This window comes from Ranitomeya imitator, chromosome 7 (genome assembly GCF_032444005.1).
Source record: "Ranitomeya imitator isolate aRanImi1 chromosome 7, aRanImi1.pri, whole genome shotgun sequence".
NCBI classification, from domain to species: Eukaryota; Metazoa; Chordata; class Amphibia; order Anura; family Dendrobatidae; genus Ranitomeya; species Ranitomeya imitator.
This window is the reverse complement of record NC_091288.1, coordinates 17,209,155-17,230,789: the sequence shown is the minus strand read 5'-3', so window position 1 is coordinate 17,230,789 and position 21,635 is coordinate 17,209,155. Positions and strand designations below refer to the sequence as shown.

The 21,635-nt window shown below is 41.4% G+C and overlaps 1 protein-coding gene and 1 long non-coding RNA gene across 2 annotated transcripts in view; one reads left to right on the top strand and one right to left on the bottom strand.

Annotated features, from left to right (window-relative positions):
- The window catches only part of TMEM163 (transmembrane protein 163), a 140,671-nt gene that overhangs the window by 44,960 nt on the left and 74,076 nt on the right, over positions 1-21,635 (top strand). The window lies entirely within an intron of this gene.
- On the bottom strand, positions 13,641-20,812 carry LOC138645801 (uncharacterized). The gene is made up of 3 exons (XR_011314763.1): positions 20,655-20,812; positions 20,327-20,405; positions 13,641-14,382 (listed from the first exon to the last, which is right to left on the bottom strand). It is a non-coding gene; the product is annotated as an uncharacterized lncRNA (long non-coding RNA).

The following is a 21,635-nucleotide window of genomic DNA, read 5'->3' as shown; positions in this document are numbered from 1 at the left end:
TTGTGGGGGTCCGGGTTGTGCTATATTTTTGGTTCAGTAGCTTTGTGGGGGTCCGGGTTGTGCTATATTTTTGGTTCAGTAGCTTTGTGGGGGTCCGGGTTGTGCTATATTTTTGGTTCAGTAGCTTTGTGGGGGTCCGGGTTGTGCTATATTTTTGGTTCAGTAGCTTTGTGGAGGTCCGGGTTGTGCTATATTTTTGGTTCAGTAGCTTTGTGGGGGTCCGGGTTGTGCTATATTTTTGGTTCAGTAGCTTTGTGGGGGTCCGGGTTGTGCTATATGTTTGGTTCATTAGCTTGATGGGGGTCCGGGTTGTGCTATATGTTTGGTTCATTAGCTTGATGGGGGTTCCAGTTCTGCTGTATGTTTGGTTCAGTAGCTTTGTGGGGGTCCGGGCTGTGCTGTATGTTTGGTTCAGTAACGCTGAGAGGATTGGTTTGGTGCTGTAAATTCAGTTCAGTAGAACAGTAGTGGTCCGGGTTGTGCTGTATGTTTGGTTCAATAGCTTTGTGGGGGTCCGGGTTATGTTGTACATTTAGTTGAGAAGAACAGTGTGGGATCCGGGTTATGCTTTACATCTGGTTCATTATCTTTGTGGGGGTCCAGGTTGTGTTGTTTGTTTGGTTTTCTACAACAGTGGGGGTCCCGGTTGTGTTGTTTGTTTGGTTTATTAGCTTTGTGGGGGTCTGAGTTGTGCTATACTTTTGGTTCAGTAGCTTTGTGGGGGGCCGGGTTGTGCTGTACTTTTGGTTCAGTAACTTTGTGGGGGGCCGGGTTGTGCTGTACTTTTGGTTCAGTAGCTTTGTGGGGGTCCGGGTTGTACTGTACTTTTGGTTCAGTAGCTTTGTGGGGGTCCGGGTTGTGCTGTACTTTTGGTTCAGTAACTTTGTGGGGGGCCGGGTTGTGCTGTACTTTTGGTTCAATAGCTTTGTGGGGGTCCGGGTTGTACTGTACTTTTGGTTCAGTAGCTTTGTGGGGGTCCGGGTTGTGCTGTACTTTTGGTTCAGTAGCTTTGTGGGGGTCTGGTTGTTCAGATTCAGTTCAGTAGAGCCATGGGTGGTCCATATTCTGCGTACGGACCCCTGCACATAGGTATAATACTCCGGACTGTACAGAGAACTTCCCCATTAGGACGATATGATCCAGTTTAATTTAAGAGTTTATTTTCCTATTATACAAACAAGTAAAAACTACCAGGGGACATATTGATTTTCTGGAGAGCGCTCCCCCTCACCTCCCTGGAAATCAATGTTCCTTTCTAGGGCTGATTGGTGCGCGCCGTGCTCTTGTCTTATTTGTGACCATATCAGCGGTTGCCGTCATTAGAGCCGCGGAGAGCCGCTTCATCATCCTTTCCACTGTCCACTTTCCTCGCCGTCCGCACTAAACTGTTCTGTGATCGCAGCGATTTATCTGTAAACCGTACGTCACCCGGTTCCTTATTTACAGCCGTTCAGCCAATGACAACATTCACGGAGGCGGCAGGTCACCGGAGTCACGACTTTTGCGTTATTGATCGCCCCTGCGGTTCCTTTATGATTGGTGACCACGGAACAACAATTAACAAAAAATTGTTCAATACAAAATAGCGTTAGATTCATATTATTTATTCATTAGAAAATTATCTGGAGCTCGTACATACAGGAGAATTAGGGGGGCGGCAACATGACAACTGCAAACCCCCCAACATGGTCACAAGATGTGAATACGACCTTATGGCTCTACCGGAATTTTACAGAAAGAAGCAAAAAAAAAAAATGTAAAAAGATTTAACATTTGACTCTTGTCAGAACATCTTTATTCTTTTGTATTATTCTGAAGTTTTTTTAATAAAATATCTGAACAGATAGAATATTTTAGAAGACTTTCATGCAGATTTTTTTCCCCCATAGTTAAGTCAATAAAAAAATAAAAAGTCAATTAAAAAAAAAAAAACTTTTACAACTAAGATTTTTTCCCATAGGAACAGAAGTCGCTTTGTCAATTTGAGCCTTGTAGACTTACACACATGATCGACAATTGACAATAGTTGCAGGAGACGGCTTCCCTCTCTGCGCAGGTTACTGAGCATGCTCACAGCATGTCCCGGCCACACGGGAGCCCTCTGACCTGTCAGAATCTGATTTATTAGCCCAGTACAATGTCATCGCTAAGACATGATGCACTTCATGTCGTTGCGCCAAGTAGGAGGCGGTTTGCATTGCCCCTATCCAGCAGCCATGGATTACTGGCCATAATGCAGAAATGATTTGCTCATCTCTAAAAAAAAAAAAAAAAAAAAAAAATTTAATGGAAAAAAATCCCTTTCCTTATATGGCCCCTTTTTATGTGCCCAATATCTGCTCTATCACGTTTTTCATATAGGCACGCTGTAGTTTTCAGCTCCAAATACACGTCTTCCCCACAAGAGTCGTGTATCTTAATGAAGCTTTGTCCAGTTATTGCCTGGTTTAATACAGGCTGTTCCCTGGGTATTTCTGCAGGTGTGGGCTCAGCAGATATTACATTAATATACAAAAAAAACCTCAGCAGCGGGGATTTATGGGAAGACGGAGCTTTGTTGTTTTTTTTGTGCATGTGGGGGAGGGGAGATGTAAGGATATTCCTGCGGAATGAATGTTGGGTTTCTGCATCGATAATTACATGTACGATGTCTTAGAAAACTCTATAACTGATGATTTAGGATCATGGACCCTACATGCAGTATGGAAATAAATTATGTGGTCAGAGCATAAAGATATGATGCACTTTATCCCAGGTCAATGATACAGACAGCTTTCATTTTACCTTTTTCCAAGTGAATTGATGAGAAAAAGTTTATTCAAGAGAAGTGGCGGCTTTATAGACTTTATAGATGATATTTGAGATAATCGGGGGTGTGACCATTATTTATTCAGGGGTGCGGCTAAAAAAATACTGCTCAACCGTCTTTAGTCCAACAGTATATTAGTATGTCATTCTTCTTCAAGTAGTAAGTAATATTATCAGTAATAATAGCAGTAAAGAAGTGTACATTTAATATAATGATAATAATCATTAGTATTAATAATGTTAGTAATATCATTATTTACATACCTTCCAACTTTGATAGCAGGAAAGAGAGGGACACAAACTCTATACTAAGCCAAACTCTTAATATGGAAATTGTGCCCCCGGTGAAACACATTAGTGTTCCCACCCACTCTAATACCCTTTTTATACGTTATACTATGATGCCCCAAAGATGCCCATCCACATAGCATATTGCCCCCCACAATGCCTCCCCATAATATTTTAATATTTCCCATTATGCCCCACAGTTCCCCCTACTTAGTGTAATTCCCCCACAATGCTCCTCACACAATATGACTCCACAGGGCAGAACCTCCGTATGATGCCTCCACTGTAATACTCTCACACTATGATTCTGCGTAGTGTCTCCTCACACAGTATAATGCCCCCACAGTGCCCCTCACACAGTTGTCCTCACACATTATGAAGTCCTACGCAATGTCCTTCGCAGAGTATGATGCCCCCACAGTGCCCATCGCACTTTATAATGCCTCCTCTTCTCACACAATGGTCCTCACACATTATGAAGTCCTACACAATGTCCTTCGCAGAGTATGATGCCCCCACAGTGCCCCTCGCACTTTATACTGTCTCCACTTCGCACACAATGGTCCTCACACATTATGAAGTCCTACACAATGTCCTCGCAGAGTATGATGCCCCCACAGTGCCCCTCGCACTTTATAATGCCTCCTCTTCTCACACAATGGTCCTCACACATTATGAAGTCCTACGCAATGTCCTTCGCAGAGTATGATGCCCCCACAGTGCCCCTCGCACTTTATACTGTCTCCACTTCGCACACAATGGTCCTCACACATTATGAAGTCCTACACAATGTCCTTCGCAGAGTATGATGCCCCCACAGTGCCCCTCGCACTTTATAATGCCTCCTCTTCTCACACAATGGTCCTCACACATTATGAAGTCCTACGCAATGTCCTTCGCAGAGTATGATGCCCCCACAGTGCCCCTCACACTTTATACTGCCTCCACTTTGCCCACAATGGTCCTCACACAGTATTATGTCCTCAGCATCCTCCTATATTCTGATGCCTGAAGGTTCCCCTCTAACATTATACGACCTCCACAGTGCCACTCGCCCAGAATGGGCTAAAAAAAAAAAGGTTCACCTACCCCCGTCGCCACAATGAGCTGAGTAGACCTTCTACTGATATCATTGCACTTCCCGTGCCGAGTCTCAGATGATGCAGAGGGTTTGCGCCAGCTGAATAATGGAGCAGAGAGCCAATGGCTGCTCCCTGCTCCACCAATGAGTTCAACTATATCTGCATGCTAAGGAAGCAAATAGTTATAACTAGGACACGCAGTCAATCTCCCAGAACTGATTCCCAAATATGTTAATGTCCGCTGATTGGGAGGTCATCAGTATTATAAGGCCGGACAACCCCTCTAATATCATTTACATTGCAATGTACCTGCCGCACATGTTATTTATAGAGATCATCACATCCCCCAGAACGGTGTCATCCACAGATGTCCCATGTAACAGATTACTGTGGATGTTGGTGTCATAGTGGTACTGTGGCTTCAAGTGTTAATCTCTGGTAGATATTTGGCGTCTCCTCCAAGTGCAGACAATTCGTAATGGAGGATTATGTTGTAACACTTATTAATCCGACATGAAATGAATTAGCTATAACTCTCATTAGTGCTGAGATACATAATAATGAATGTGATGAATGAGAACAGTAATGTGTCACATACAATTGATTGTATCGTTAGGAAGGTCTAGAATCCGGAAGATACAACTTCTTATATATGAAGAGGTAGAATAGAAGAATAAAACGTCACTACTACATCATGCACCAAGTCCTAGGAAATCGTCCCCGAGAAGTCACCACAGGAGGGAAATGGAACGTGAGAGATGGATGAAAGGGATGAGTCATGGGTGGAGTGGATGATGGGGATAAGTCATTGGTGGAATGGATGATGGGGATAATTCAGCAGTGGAGTGGATGATGGGATAAGTCATTGGTGGAATGGATGATGGGGATAATTCAGCAGTGGTGTGGATGATGGGGATAAGTCATTGGTGGAGTGGATGATAGGGATAATTCAGCAGTGGAGTGGATGATGGGATAAGTCATTGGTGGATTGGATGATGGGGATAATTCAGCAGTGGAGTGGATGATGGGGATAAGTCATTGGTGGAGTGGATGATGGGGATAATTCAGCAGTGGAGTGGATGATGGGGATGAGTCATTGGTGGAGTGGATGATGGGGATAATTCAGCAGTGGAGTGGATGATGGGGATAAGTCATTGGTGGAGTGGATGATGGGGATAATTCAGCAGTGGAGTGGATGATGGGGATAATTCAGCAGTGGAGTGGATGATGGGGATAAGTCATTGGTGGAGTGGATGATGGGGATAATTCAGCAGTGGAGTGGATGATGGGATAAGTCATTGGTGGATTGGATGATGGGGATAATTCAGCAGTGGAGTGGATGATGGGGATAAGTCATTGGTTGAGTGGATGATGGGGATAATTCAGCAGTGGAGTGGATGATGGGGATGAGTCATTGGTAGAGTGGATGATGGGGATAATTCAGCAGTGGAGAGGATGATGGGGATGAGTCATTGGTGGAGTGGATGATGGGGATAATTCAGCAGTGGAGTGGATGATGGGGATAAGTCATTGGTGGAGTGGATGATGGGGATAATTCAGCAGTGGAGTGGATGATGGGGATAAGTCATTGGTGGAGTGGATGATGGGGATAATTCAGCAGTGGAGTGGATGATGGGGATAATTCAGCAGTGGAGTGGATGATGGGGATAAGTCATTGGTGGAGTGGATGATGGGGATAATTCAGCAGTGGAGTGGATGATGGGATAAGTCATTGGTGGATTGGATGATGGGGATAATTCAGCAGTGGAGTGGATGATGGGGATAAGTCATTGGTTGAGTGGATGATGGGGATAATTCAGCAGTTGAGTGGATGATGGGGATGAGTCATTGGTGGAGTGGATGATGGGGATAATTCAGGGATAAGTCATTGGTTGAGTGGATGATGGGGATAATTCAACAGTGGAGTGGATGATGGGGATGAGTCATTGGTGGAGTGGATGATGGGGATAATTCAGCAGTGGAGTGGATGATGGGGATGAGTCATTGGTGGAGTGGATGATAGGGATAATTCAGCAGTGGAGTGGATGATGGGGATAAGTCATTGGTGGAGTGGATGATGGGGATAATTCAGCAGTGGAGTGGATGATGGGGATAAGTCATTGGTGGAGTGGATGATGGGGATAATTCAGCAGTGGAGTGGATGATGGGGATAATTCAGCAGTGGAGTGGATGATGGGGATAAGTCATTGGTGGAGTGGATGATGGGGATAATTCAGCAGTGGAGTGGATGATGGGATAAGTCATTGGTGGATTGGATGATGGGGATAATTCAGCAGTGGAGTGGATGATGGGGATAAGTCATTGGTGGAGTGGATGATGGGGATAATTCAGCAGTGGAGTGGATGATGGGGATGAGTCATTGGTGGAGTGGATGATGGGGATAATTCAGCAGTGGAGTGGATGATGGGGATAAGTCATTGGTGGAGTGGATGATGGGGATAATTCAGCAGTGGAGTGGATGATGGGATAAGTCATTGGTGGATTGGATGATGGGGATAATTCAGCAGTGGAGTGGATGATGGGGATAAGTCATTGGTGGAATGGATGATGGGGATAATTCAGCAGTGGAGTGGATGGGGATGAGTCATTGGTGGAGTGGATGATGGGGATAATTCAGCAGTGGAGTGGATGATGGGGATAAGTCATTGGTGGAATGGATGATGGGGATAATTCAGCAGTGGTGTGGATGATGGGGATAAGTCATTGGTGGAGTGGATGATAGGGATAATTCAGCAGTGGAGTGGATGATGGGATAAGTCATTGGTGGATTGGATGATGGGGATAATTCAGCAGTGGAGTGGATGATGGGGATAAGTCATTGGTGGAGTGGATGATGGGGATAATTCAGCAGTGGAGTGGATGATGGGGATGAGTCATTGGTGGAGTGGATGATGGGGATAATTCAGCAGTGGAGTGGATGATGGGGATAAGTCATTGGTGGAGTGGATGATGGGGATAATTCAGCAGTGGAGTGGATGATGGGGATAATTCAGCAGTGGAGTGGATGATGGGGATAAGTCATTGGTGGAGTGGATGATGGGGATAATTCAGCAGTGGAGTGGATGATGGGATAAGTCATTGGTGGATTGGATGATGGGGATAATTCAGCAGTGGAGTGGATGATGGGGATAAGTCATTGGTTGAGTGGATGATGGGGATAATTCAGCAGTGGAGTGGATGATGGGGATGAGTCATTGGTGGAGTGGATGATGGGGATAATTCAGCAGTGGAGAGGATGATGGGGATGAGTCATTGGTGGAGTGGATGATGGGGATAATTCAGCAGTGGAGTGGATGATGGGGATAAGTCATTGGTGGAGTGGATGATGGGGATAATTCAGCAGTGGAGTGGATGATGGGGATAAGTCATTGGTGGAGTGGATGATGGGGATAATTCAGCAGTGGAGTGGATGATGGGGATAATTCAGCAGTGGAGTGGATGATGGGGATAAGTCATTGGTGGAGTGGATGATGGGGATAATTCAGCAGTGGAGTGGATGATGGGATAAGTCATTGGTGGATTGGATGATGGGGATAATTCAGCAGTGGAGTGGATGATGGGGATAAGTCATTGGTTGAGTGGATGATGGGGATAATTCAGCAGTGGAGTGGATGATGGGGATGAGTCATTGGTGGAGTGGATGATGGGGATAATTCAGGGATAAGTCATTGGTTGAGTGGATGATGGGGATAATTCAACAGTGGAGTGGATGATGGGGATGAGTCATTGGTGGAGTGGATGATGGGGATAATTCAGCAGTGGAGTGGATGATGGGGATGAGTCATTGGTGGAGTGGATGATAGGGATAATTCAGCAGTGGAGTGGATGATGGGGATAAGTCATTGGTGGAGTGGATGATGGGGATAATTCAGCAGTGGAGTGGATGATGGGGATAATTCAGCGGTGGAGTGGATGATGGGGATAATTCAGCAGTGGAGTGGATGATGGGGATAATTCAGCAGTGGAGTGGATGATGGGGATAAGTCATTGGTGGAGTGGATGATGGGGATAATTCAGCAGTGGAGTGGATGATGGGATAAGTCATTGGTGGATTGGATGATGGGGATAATTCAGCAGTGGAGTGGATGATGGGGATAAGTCATTGGTGGAGTGGATGATGGGGATAATTCAGCAGTGGAGTGGATGATGGGGATGAGTCATTGGTGGAGTGGATGATGGGGATAATTCAGCAGTGGAGTGGATGATGGGGATAAGTCATTGGTGGAGTGGATGATGGGGATAATTCAGCAGTGGAGTGGATGATGGGGATAAGTCATTGGTGGAGTGGAGATGATGGTGTTGTGAACATAGAAGGTTACATCCTTGTGTGAAGAGGATCGTGTACTGTTATAGTGATTGGGTAGAGAGGATATTAGAAGTATAAATCAATAGTTATGGGTTGATAGAGAAATAATGCAGTGGATGATTAGAGTAAAAGTCAGTGTTTAGGAGCATAATGGAGTGGAAAAACAATGAATTTGTGGAGGGTAAAAGCATACATTATTGGTGGAGCGCACATTGAAGAAGAATCCAAATGATAGAGAAATAAATTATTGGTGGGATGAATGAGGAGAGTATGAGACATTTATCAATAGCAGGTTGGAGAAACGTGACATTAACTGTGTGGGGGTTAGAGAGATGCGTCATTTGGAGGATTCAAGATCAAGGAAAAGGATTAGCAAAGTGGAGGATAAAAAAAATCTATGGGGGATTGGATAATGAGAAGTCATTGGTGGAGGGGATCATGGGGATAAATCCTTTGTGGGGAGGATGATGGGGATAAGTCCTTTGTGGGGAGGATGATGGGGATAAATCCTTTGTGGAGAGGATGATGGGGATAAGTCCTTTGTGGGGAGGATGATGGGGATAAGTCCTTTGTGGGGAGGATGATGGGGATAAGTCCTTGGTGGAGAGGATGATGGGGATAAGTCCTTTGTGGGGCGGATGATGGGGATAAGTCCTTGGTGGGGAGGATGATGGGGATAAGTCCTTTGTGGGGAGGATAATGGGGATAAGTCCTTTGTGGAGGGGATGATGGGGATAATTCCTTTGTAGAGAGGATGATGGGGATAATTCCTTTGTGGAGGGGATGATGGGGATAAATCCTTTGTGGAGAGGATGATGGGGATAAGTCCTTTGTGGAGAGGATGATGGGGATAAGCAGTTCTTCAATTCTGCAGGGGAAGTGGGGGCATGTATTTGATGATATAGAGGAAGTGGGGGCGTGTCATTGTTTCTATAGAGGAAGTGGGGGTGTGTCTTTGTTTCTGTAGGAAGTGGGGGCGTGTCTTTGTTTGTATAGAGGAAGTGGGGGTGTCATTGTATGGAGGAAGTGGGGGCGTGTCTTTGCTTCTGTAGAAGAAATGGGGGGGTGTATTTGTTTCTGTAGGAAGTGGGGGCGTGTCTTTGTTTCTGTAGGAAGTGGGGGCGTGTCTTTGTTTGTATAGAGGAAGTGGGGTGTGTCATTGTATGGAGGAAGTGGGGGCGTGTCTTTGTTTCTATAGAGGAAGTGGAGGCGTGTATTTGCTTGTATAGAGGAAGTGGGGAGTGTCTTTGATTCTATAGAGGAAGTGGAGGCGTGTTTTTGTTTGTATAGAGGAAGTGGGGAGTGTCTTTGTTTGGATAGAGGAAGTGGAGGCATGTCTTTGCTTCTGTAGAGGAAGAGGAGGCGTGTCTTTGTTGCTATAGAGGAAGTGGAGGCATGTCTTTGCTTCTGTAGAGGAAGAGGAGGCGTGTCTTTGTTGCTATAGAGGAAGTGGGGGCGTGTCTTTGTTTCTATAGAGGAAGTGGGGGCGTGTCTTTGTTTCTATAGAGGAAGTGGGGGCGTGTCTTTGTTTCTATAGAGGAAGTGGGTGTGTCTTTGTTTCTATAGAGGAAGTGGGGGCGTGTCTTTGTTTCTATAGAGGAAGTGGGTGTGTCTTTGTTTCTATAGAGGAAGTGGGGGCGTGTCTTTGATTCTGCACAGGAAGTTGAGGTGGTTTTTTGTCTCTCTGTAAAGTAAGGGCAGGACATTGTTATTCTAAATGAAGTGGGGGCAATTATTTGTCTCTCTGCTCGTACTCATCCATCTGTCAAACTGTATACAAGAAAGAAAAAGAGACAGACTTTTAGTTCAGGACTTTGCTCCTTTTATTGAACTACATCCTTCTATCGTCAAGTGGGTTACCCAATAAAAGAATAAAAGTTCCCACACCTGTAATGCTGACAGAATGCTGATGGAGAGAAACCACCTACTAAAAAAAAGTGGATGGCATGATAGAGTGGGAGAATTGGGACATATCCTTGACATATTAGAATGGTCTTTGCTTTGTAAAAAAAAAAGTTTCATCTTATTCTGGGGAATGAGGGCAGCAACATTATGGATTTTTACAAGCTTTGGGTAAATTGATCGGCATGCTTTGAAAGCTTAACAATTTTCACTTTTGTCTCTTGGCATTTCATCAGCTATAGTAGTATTTTTTTTTTTAGGTATTCTTTTGACTTACACAATATTAATTTGCACAACTTTTTTCATTGTTTGAGCCTGTACGTCATTTTAGAGGAAGGGGTTAAGAAGATCCAGACTTGCAATAGGATATAAAGAGGAAATGAGAGTAGAGCTTTGGCCACAAGCTTTGCCTTCTGTTCTCTGCTTCCAGCAGAAAGAATTTGATTATCCATGTATGTCTGACCCAGAACACTGTAACCAATGTGCCATGCAAGCGTCTTGTCTTCAGAGCGTAACGAGCAAGACATATTCAAGTCATCAAGTCATGCATGATCCCGAAGATGGTGTCAGCCGAGAGGCGATGTCTTATGATGCCCTGGTAAATGCCCTATACAGCCATCCGGTAAAGGGTCTAACAGTCCTCTCGTTATTATTTTTAGGGACCAAGAACAGAAGTGATTAAAGTTCAGCGAGATGCCGGCACTGACCTGTATCTAAGCTCATGAGAATGAAGCTAGAGACTCAGCCCTGGACTGATATTCTCAGCTGATTTTGCAAAATTAGATCTGCCATCGCAGCTCAGTTCACACTTTGACGTGCTGCCATATCACACACAGTCAGGAAGGTATTCATGAGTTTGTCTAACGTCACCATCATTCCTCATATATAGACATCCCAATTTACACCTTGCTTAATTAACAAAACAATCTCAAAATATATCTGTAAATTCACACTTCTAAAATAAGGAAAATTCAGGCTTTTATTGATCATGTTTGTCAAAGGATTTTTGGAATGTTTGGAAAATGTGATCAATGGTATAGATGGACCAATAGAGAAAAATATATCTACTATAATACTGCCTGTGCATAAAAGAATATAACTACTGTAATACTGCCCCCTATGTACAAGAATATAACTACTATAATACTGCCCCTATGTACAAGAATATAACTACTATAATACTGCCCCTATGTACAAGAATATAACTACTATAATACTGCCCCTATGTACAAGAATATAACTACTATAATATTGCCCCTATGTACAAGAATAAAACTACTATAACACTGCCTCCTATGTACAAGAATATAACTACTATAATACCGCTCCTATGTACAAGAATATAACTACTATAATACTGCCCCTATGTACAAGAATAAAACTACTATAACACTGCCTCCTATGTACAAGAATATAACTACTATAATACTGCCCACTATGTACAAGAATATAACTACTATAATACTGCCCCTATATACAAGAATATAACTACTATAATACTGCTCCTATGTACAAGAATAGAACTACTATAATACTGCTCCCTATATACAAGAATATAACTACTATAATACTGCTCCTATGTACAAGAATATAACTACTATAATACTGACCCCTATGTACAAGAATATAACTACTATAATACTGCTCCTATGTACAAGAATATAACTAGCATAATACTGCCCCTATGTGCAAGAATATAACTACTATAATACTGATCCCTATGTACAAGAATATAACTACTATAATACTGCTCCTATGTACAAGAATAGAACTACTATAATACTGCTCCTATGTACAAGAATAGAACTACTATAATACTGCCCCTATGTACAAGAATATAACTACTATAATACTGACCCCTATGTACAAGAATATAACTACTATAATACTGCTCCTATGTAGAAGAATATAACTACTATAATACTGCTCCTGTGTACAAGAATATAACTACTATAATACTGCCCCTATGTGCAGGAATATAACTACTATAATACTGCCCCTATGTACAAGAATATAACTACTATAATACTGACCCCTATGTACAAGAATATAACTACTATAATACTGCCCCTATGTACAAGAATAAAACTACTATAACACTGCCTCCTATGTACAAGAATATAACTACTATAATACCGCTCCTATGTACAAGAATATAACTACTATAATACTGCCCCTATGTACAAGAATAAAACTACTATAATACTGCCCACTATGTACAAGAATATAACTACTATAATACTGCCCACTATGTACAAGAATATAACTACTATAATACTGCCCACTATGTACAAGAATATAACTGCTATAATACTGCCCCTATGTACAAGAATATAACTACTATAATACTGACCCCTATGTACAAGAATATAACTACTATAATACTGCCCCTATGTACAAGAATATAACTACTATAATACTGCCCCACATACCACAATATAACTACTAGTCGAAGTCATAACATGTTAAAGTATTAATACATTTGCCCTAAACCCAGATGAGACTGCCTCTCTAGCTTTTTTTTTAATGCAGCCCAGTCTTGAGGGGCTTCTGATATCAGATACATATTTTGCTATTTTATGGTGCAGTTGTTTTTTATTATACTTACAATGTAAGAAAACCGTGCCCCTCATCCACTGACCTGAAGCCATAAACTAGAGCTTATGTGACTTTATTCTGGTTAGTGAGGATTGATCACTCTGCGGAATACATATTGCTGTGCCTGGGGCTACAATATCTAATATAGTGATGCTGTAATATGTGCGGTAGATGGGCTGCAGACAGTGGCAGTATATTTCATGTTGGGGTTTGGTGGGATTATTTATGTCTAGATACACTTCGGTACAATTGCACTGAAAAACAATGACGGCTATTAGAAGATCTGCACCTCTGTGAGTGTAATCATAGACCAGAACATCATTTTTTATAGAACAGACGTTAGTTTAAAGATGAAAGAAAGACAAAGAAATACAGATGCTGCCATAATCAAACGTTTTATTAATTTATTATAATAAAAAACATAATAAACAAAATAATAAAACAATGTGAATCTATCTCATATATATCCGTCTATTTCATATCTATCTATTTACTACTTTTTCGTTTTCTTTTTAACTTTTCTTTCCTTTTTCTTTTGTCTTTTTTTTTCTTTCTTTTTCTTTCTTTCTTTCTTTCTTTCTTCTCTACTCTTTCTTTCTCTCTTTCCCTACTCTTTCTTTCTCTCTCTTTCCCTACTCTTTCTTTCTTTCTTTTCTTTTTTCTTTCTTTCTTTTTTCTTTCTTTCTTTTTCCTTTTTCTTTCTTTCTCTCCCTACTCTTTCTCTTTCTTTCTTTTTCCTTTTTCTTTCTCTCTTTCTCTTTCTTTCCCTACTCTTTCTTTCTCTCTTTCTCTCTTTCTTTCCCGACTCTTTCTTTCTTTCTTGTTCTTTCTTTTTTTCTTTCTTTTTCTTTCTTTCTTTTTCTTTTTCTTTCTCTTTCTTTCTTTTCTTTTTTCTTTCTTTCTTTTTTCTTTCTTTCTTTTTCCTTTTTCTTTCTTTCTCTCCCTAGTCTCTCTTTCTTTCTTTTTCCTTTTCTTTCTTTTTCCTTTTCTTTCTTTCTCTTTCTTTCCCTACTCTTTCTTTCTCTCTTTCTCTTTCTTTCCCTACTCTTTCTTGCTTTCTCTCTTTCTTTCCCGACTCTTTCTTTCTTTCTTTCTTTCTTTCTTTCTTTCTTTCTTTCTTTCTTTCTTTCTTTCTTTCCCTACTCTTTCTCTTTCTTTCTTTTTCCTTTTTCTTTCTTTCTTTCCCTACTCTTTCTTTCTTTCTGTCTTTCTTTCTTTCTTATCCATCAAATCCCCGCGTTGTGCTAATGTCCGTGCGCAGAAGTGCGCTGTCCTCATTCACATTGTGTCACCATCCGGGTGTCATGGGACCGATCTTCAACATCTCTTGTTTCCATAGCAATGAGACGTGTGGCGGGCTCCAGCATCCAGGGAGACCTAGAAAGGAAATGATGAGAGATCGACTTAACGTAGTTTATCACATTAATATTTATCTCATAGTCTGTGTATTCTCATATTTTATAAATGTTTGTGATTTCATTTAAGAAAGTGAACGATCTTATTTCACTTGCTATCATACTGTATATTCCTAAACAGCAGGTGTTTTTACTAATTTCTAAAATATAGAAATGTTACCATTAATGAATTATGAAATCCCTGGTGGCCTAGTGGGGGAAAAAAAGTAGATATATTGGGTTTTAATTCCTGTTATGCAATCAAAAGGAAAGGTGGAGTAAAGTTATGTTGTTTGGAGACTTATTAATTTGGGTGGTTCTTTGTAAGGAGAAGGAGATTTATAACCCCTGGTGGTCTAGTGGAAGAAAGAGATAGATGGGGTTTTAAGTCAGTGAATGAGGAAAATGTAAGCTATTTATTTTCCCTGAAGACCTTTTAATACTAGATGGTCCTTTGTCAGGATAAGACCTTTTATCCCTGATAGCTTTTACGGGAGCCTTATAACTCCTGGTGGTCTGGTGGAAGAACAAGGGAGCTATTTGGAGTTTTACGTTAATGAAAGATGAAATTGGAGTAAATGCCGTTTTAATTTTAGTTGGTCCTGTGAGTAGAAGACTTTTAAGTCATGATAGCTTTTAGGGGAGTCTTATAACTCCTGGTGGTCCGGTACATGGAAAGTATTTAAATAATTTAAAAATATTCTAATACTGGTTATTCTAATTCATGTTTTACAGTGGGTGTAAAGAAAGTAGGTTGTATTCCTCGGGGTTCTGTACAGATACTATAATTCTTTAAACAGGGGCATAGCGTCTGAGGGAACCTTAAGCCAATTTCACCACTTAAGAAGATACCAATTTTATAAATGGCACTTGGAAGGCGAGGACCCGATATAGATTTTTCAAGTTTCTACCCCTTCATTTCTGTCTTAGGATAGCCTTATAGACCCTGGTGGTCCAGTGGTTTAATAACCTACTGTATATTTGTCTAAGGGTCACTTCCGTCTGTCCTTCTGTCTGTCTGTCACGGATATTCATTGGTCGCGGCCTCTGTCTGTCATGGAAATCCAAGTCGCTGATTGGTCGCGGCAAAACAGCCACGACCAATCAGCGACAGGCACAGTCTGGAAGAAAATGGCCGCTCCTTCCTCCCCGCAGTCACTGCCCGGCGCCCGCATACTCCCCTCCGGTCACCGCTCACACAGGGTTAATGCCGGCGGTAACGGACCGTGTTATGCCGCGGGTAACGCACTCCGTTACCATTGCTATTAACCATGTGTGTCCCCAACTTTTTACTATTGATGCTGCCTATGCGGCATCAATAGTAAAAAAATGTAATGTTAAAAATAATAAAAAAAACAAAAAACCTGCTATTCTCCCTCTCCGTCATCACGTCCTCTCCTCGGCAGTGCAAGCGGCAGGTTCCGGGGCCAAGGATGCTATGCAAGAAGGACCTTCCATGACGTCACGGTCATGTGACTGCGACGTCATCAAAGGTCCTGCACTCATCCAACCCTGGGACCGGAAGCTGCTGTCTGCACCGCACACAAGCGACAGGACTACAAGTGGCCCTCGGAAGGTGAGTATATGTTTATTTTTTATTTTAACTCTTTTTTAACCTGTTGCATACATGTCTGGGCAATATACTACGTGGCGCTGGGCAATATACTACGTGGCTGGCCAATATACTACATGACTGGGCAATATACTACGTGGCTGTGCTGTATACTACGTGGCTCTGTGCTGTATACTACGTCGCTGTGCAATATACCACGTAGCTGGGCAATATACTATGTGGCTGGGCAATATACTACATGGCTGGGCAATATACAGTGGGGCAAAAAAGTATTTAGTCAGTCAGCAATAGTGCAAGTTCCACCACTTAAAAAGATGAGAGGCGTCTGTAATTTACATCATAGGTAGACCTCAACTATGGGAGACAAACTGAGAAAAAAAAATCCAGAAAATCACATTGTCTGTTTTTTTTAACAATTTATTTGCATATTATGGTGGAAAATAAGTATTTGGTCAGAAACAAACAATCAAGATTTCTGGCTCTCAGAGACCTGTAACTTCTTCTTTAAGAGTCTCCTCTTTCCTCCACTCATTACCTGTAGTAATGGCACCTGTTTAAACTTGTTATCAGTATAAAAAGACACCTGTGCACACCCTCAAACAGTCTGGCTCCAAACTCCATTATGGTGAAGACCAAAGAGCTGTCAAAGGACACCAGAAACAAAATTGTAGCCCTGCACCAGGCTGGGAAGACTGAATCTGCAATAGCCAACCAGCTTGGAGTGAAGAAATCAACAGTGGGAGCAATAATTAGAAAATGGAAGACATACAAGACCACTGATAATCTCCCTCGATCTGGGGCTCCACGCAAAATCCCACCCCGTGGGGTCAGAATGATCACAAGAACGGTGAGCAAAAATCCCAGAACAACGCGGCGGAACCTAGTGAATGAACTGCAGAGAGCTGGGACCAATGTAACAAGGCCTACCATAAGTAACACACTACGCCACCATGGACTCAGATCCTGCAGTGCCAGACGTGTCCCACTGCTTAAGCCAGTACATGTCCGGGCCCGTCTGAAGTTTGCTAGAGGGCATTTGGATGATCCAGAGGAGTTTTGGGAGAATGTCCTATGGTCTGATGAAACCAAACTGGAACTGTTTGGTAGAAACACAACTTGTCGTGTTTGGAGGAAAAAGAATACTGAGTTGCATCCATCAAACACCATACCTACTGCAAAGCATGGTGGTGGAAACATCATGCTTTGGGGCTGTTTCTCTGCAAAGGGGCCAGGACGACTGATCCGGGTACATGAAAGAATGAATGGGGCCATGTATCGTGAGATTTTGAGTGCAAACCTCCTTCCATCAGCAAGGGCATTGAAGATGAAACGTGGCTGGGTCTTTCAACATGACAATGATCCAAAGCACACCGCCAGGGCAACGAAGGAGTGGCTTCGTAAGAAGCATTTCAAGGTCCTGGAGTGGCCTAGCCAGTCTCCAGATCTCAACCCTATAGAAAACCTTTGGAGCCAAAAACATCACTGCTCTAGAGGAGATCTGCATGGAGGAATGGGCCAACATACCAACAACAGTGTGTGGCAACCTTGTGAAGACTTACAGAAAACGTTTGACCTCTGTCATTGCCAACAAAGGATATATTACAAAGTATTGAGATGAAATTTTGTTTCTGACCAAATACTTATTTTCCACCATATTATGCAAATAAATTGTTAAAAAAACAGACAATGTGATTTTCTGGATTTTTTTTTTCTCAGTTTGTCTCCCATAGTTGAGGTCTACCTATGATGTAAATTACAGACGCCTCTCATCTTTTTAAGTGGTGGAACTTGCACTATTGCTGACTGACTAAATACTTTTTTGCCCCACTGTACTACGTGGCTGGCCAATATACTACGTGGCTGGCCAATATACTACGTGGCTGGGCAATATACTACGTCACTGGGCAATATACTACGTGGCTGGGAAATATACTACGTGGCTGGGCAATATACTACGTGGCTGAGCAATACAGTACGTGGCTGAGCAATATACTACGTGGCTGGGCAATATACTACGTGACTGGGCAATATACTACATGGCTGGGCAATATACTACGTGGCTGGGCAATATACTACGTGGGCTGTGCAATATACTACGTGGAAATGCATATTTTACAATACCCGATGCGTTAGAATTGGGCCACCATCTAGTATATGATATAATCGTAAGGTATAGGATATGGTATAGTTCCCAAACTCAAATGGGTATACATGACATAGGATATTACCGTATATAATACCTTCTCTCCCTGGTGTCTAGTGGTGATAGTGAGGCTGATTTATTTCCTATTGTCTAATTTTGTCTTTGGTTTTATAACTTCACGTTGGACCCAAACTGTAAGATTATTTTCTGATAATGTTCTTGAAGTTTACTACTTTCCATTGTGTCCTTTAGGAAATCCGTATGAGCCCTGGTGGTCCAGTGGAGTAAAACACTAAAATAATATATGATTGAAATGTAGGCTATATTTCTTCATATCCTTATGAGGATTGGGGTATATTTTCCAAACCCAAGAGGGCACAGATTAGCATAGTGTTGGTGATAGTGGGGCTCTTTTTCCCCAGGATCCAATTTTTTTAATCTGGACTTTATAACTTCTGTAGAAGCCATTTATTTCATTTTCTTTTTTTTTTTTTTTCCTTTTTAACATTGCATTATATTTTTGAACCCATTTTGAAAGGCAAGAAAGTCAGCATTTTTAGAAGAGAGGATATTACCATTTACTGCAGATGAGATATAAAACTGAACGTAGATCATTTTATCGCCTAATAAGAATCAGTTCTTAGACTTTAATTACAGTTATTTTTTTCTAACTAATTAAAACGAATTACAGATCTGCCTGCAGTTTGAATGATTTCACTGGAGAGCGGATGAGCTCAGAATTGATAAGCGATCAGTTGCAGAGAAAGGAACCTATTTTTTCATCCATTTCAATGAGGATATTTATGGTATATTGAGATTTATAGAGAGGTAAGTTCATGATGATCCTAAAGAGGATCTATCACTTATGGGGAAAAAAAATAAAAAGATCCCTTAGATTAAATTTGTTATAGGCTCTCCTGGAGAGGTGGATTCTCTATGCTGTAGGTCTGAGGCGAACTGCACGGAGTGGAGGCGACATTGCAGAGAATAAGGTCTTGAGGGATGACACGTGCATCAGCAAGGACCACAAAAGTGGTGTATGCAGGACGGCAAAAAAGAGCGGAGCAGGTAGCTCAAATCAAGCACCGCCAAGTGTGTGGATATACCAGGTAGCAAGATGGAGCAGAGTCAGGGAACAGTAGCAGTATAGGCAGTAACAGGAGTAATTGAGAAGTAAGTGCAGTCTGGTATCCAGCAGGGCAATGGTTAATAGCAGCAATGTAACAGAGAATTAAATGCAGTCTGATATCTTCCAGCAGGTCAATGGTTAATAGCAGCAATGTAACAGAGAATTAAATACAGTCTGCTATCTTCCAGCAGGGCAGTGGTTAATAGCAGCAGGGTAACAGAGAATTAAATGCAGTCTGATATCTTCCAGCAGGGCAATGGTTAATAGCAGCAATGTAACAGACAAGTAAATGCAGTCTGTCTTCCAGCAGGGCAGTGGTTAATAGCAGCAGTTTAGCAGACAAGTAAATGCAGTTTGGTATATTCCAGCAAGGCAATGGATAATCACAGAAATACACATTTTCTTTTTCAAGGGTGAGAAAAAAATGTGGTGGAAGATACTAACTATGAGACTGGCAGATTTGATGTATACAAGACCTAAATGGTGAAAACCAACCTTGTGGTCAGATCTGGAAGGACTTAGCCTGTTTCACCATTTTACCAATTCACTATTCCACAGAATAAAATGGGAGACTCAATTGCTTTATTTTTTAAAAATCACCAAAAAAGAATCGCAAACATGGTGGATTTAATTCACTAAAACATCCCAAATGGCAATGAATCAACTAAACGCAAATCAGACAAATATTTTCTTCACTTCCAACAAGAAGCCTGAACTTTACTTCATATGGAATATTATTAGATATCAGTCATGATATAACATGTGATATCTCTGTGTATTATTGAGCCCAGATAAAAGGAGGAGGACACAGCTGCTGCTAAAGTGGTAAAATACAAGAGGAAGGCTTAGCTGTGTAGTGTTACCTGTAAGAGGAGAACATAACTGCTAGTAAATGGTTAATCTGCAAGAGAATCAAGATGTAGAATAAAATTGCCGCAATGGTGTTCTGGCGTTGCCAAGGAGGAATGGTGGACCAAGGGTGTAGAGGATCAAAATTATTTTAAAAAGCTTTAAATGAACGCGTTTTTTAGTTGGATCAACTCCAGGTGATACAAAATATATTAATGTAGATTATGTAATACCTGAAGAAGGAGTTGATCTAAATCCGTAACGCATCATGCTGCCGTGTTACACAGGGAGTGCTCCCTCTTTCTCTTTAATCTGCAAGAGAAGAACATAATTCAACCTAAAAAGGTTAACGTTCACAAAGGGAGCTTAGCTGTTTATGAAGGGTTAATATGCAAAAGGAGGACATAGCTGCATCGAATGGGTTATTCCGCAAAATAGAACAAAACTGCTTGTAAATGGTTAAATTACAAAATAAGGAATTAGCTTCTTGTAGAAGGGTTAATGTGAGCCTCTATCTACATAAAGTACACAGACAGAGGCAGGAACCAGTGACAAGATTACCTTCAATTGCTGATTCTAGCCTCCTCTTCTTCCTTCATAATACACAAGGATTCATGTTACGTTGTCTCTTTATTATAACATTCAGCATGAAGACACAGCATTAAGAGAGCAGCACAGATCTCTCCTGTGTTTCCATGCTGCATACCGCCAAACTCTCTGCACATACTGGTATCTTCTAGTTCAGAAAGAGGAAGTCAAAATAGCGAGAATCCTATTTTTAAAGGGCCGGCGCTATTATTGGACATGAAGTTTTAAAATTTCCTAATTATACATATTTGAGAAAGGCTTTATATTTTTAACCCCTTTAAATCATTGTTTTTTGGGAGATGATGGATCCGTATTAATTTGAGCAAATTACACTAATATGAACTTAATCATTGTTTCTCTATTATGGATCTATAGGGTCACCTGAGGGCTTGTCCTTTAAAAATATGGGTGTGGTAATAGACAATATCTGCTCAAAATAAAAGATGTTCCATATTTGCTTAAGATGGGGAACATGGAGGTGTTGATGGCTAGATCAAAGCCTGCAATGTCATTTTGGCAAAGCTTTGTGTAAGCTGCTGTTCTGAAATCCCAATAATAGCCCATAAAAAAATAATACCACCATATAGTGCTGATGGAATGATGACAGGCAGTTCTAAATAATACTAACTTAAATTCTTCTTCTATACTACCAAATGATTAGTGATTTCCAAATACTATTTTATAGCACCTGAATAATACAACTATTGAGTGTCCATATAGTTCTACCATACAGTGATACAGTGACCAATGGAAGAATAAAAATTATAAAACATATCCAACAATAGTAAAATCATAACGTGCCCAATTTTCCAATAAACTGGCTTGAAAATTGACCATTTTTTTACAGACTGTTTACATTAAAAGCTCATAGAAATATACGGTATGTATATTATTCTTTTAGAGCACCATTGATTCCATGGCGCCTCATGTAAAAGGTAAAAAGTATATAGTATA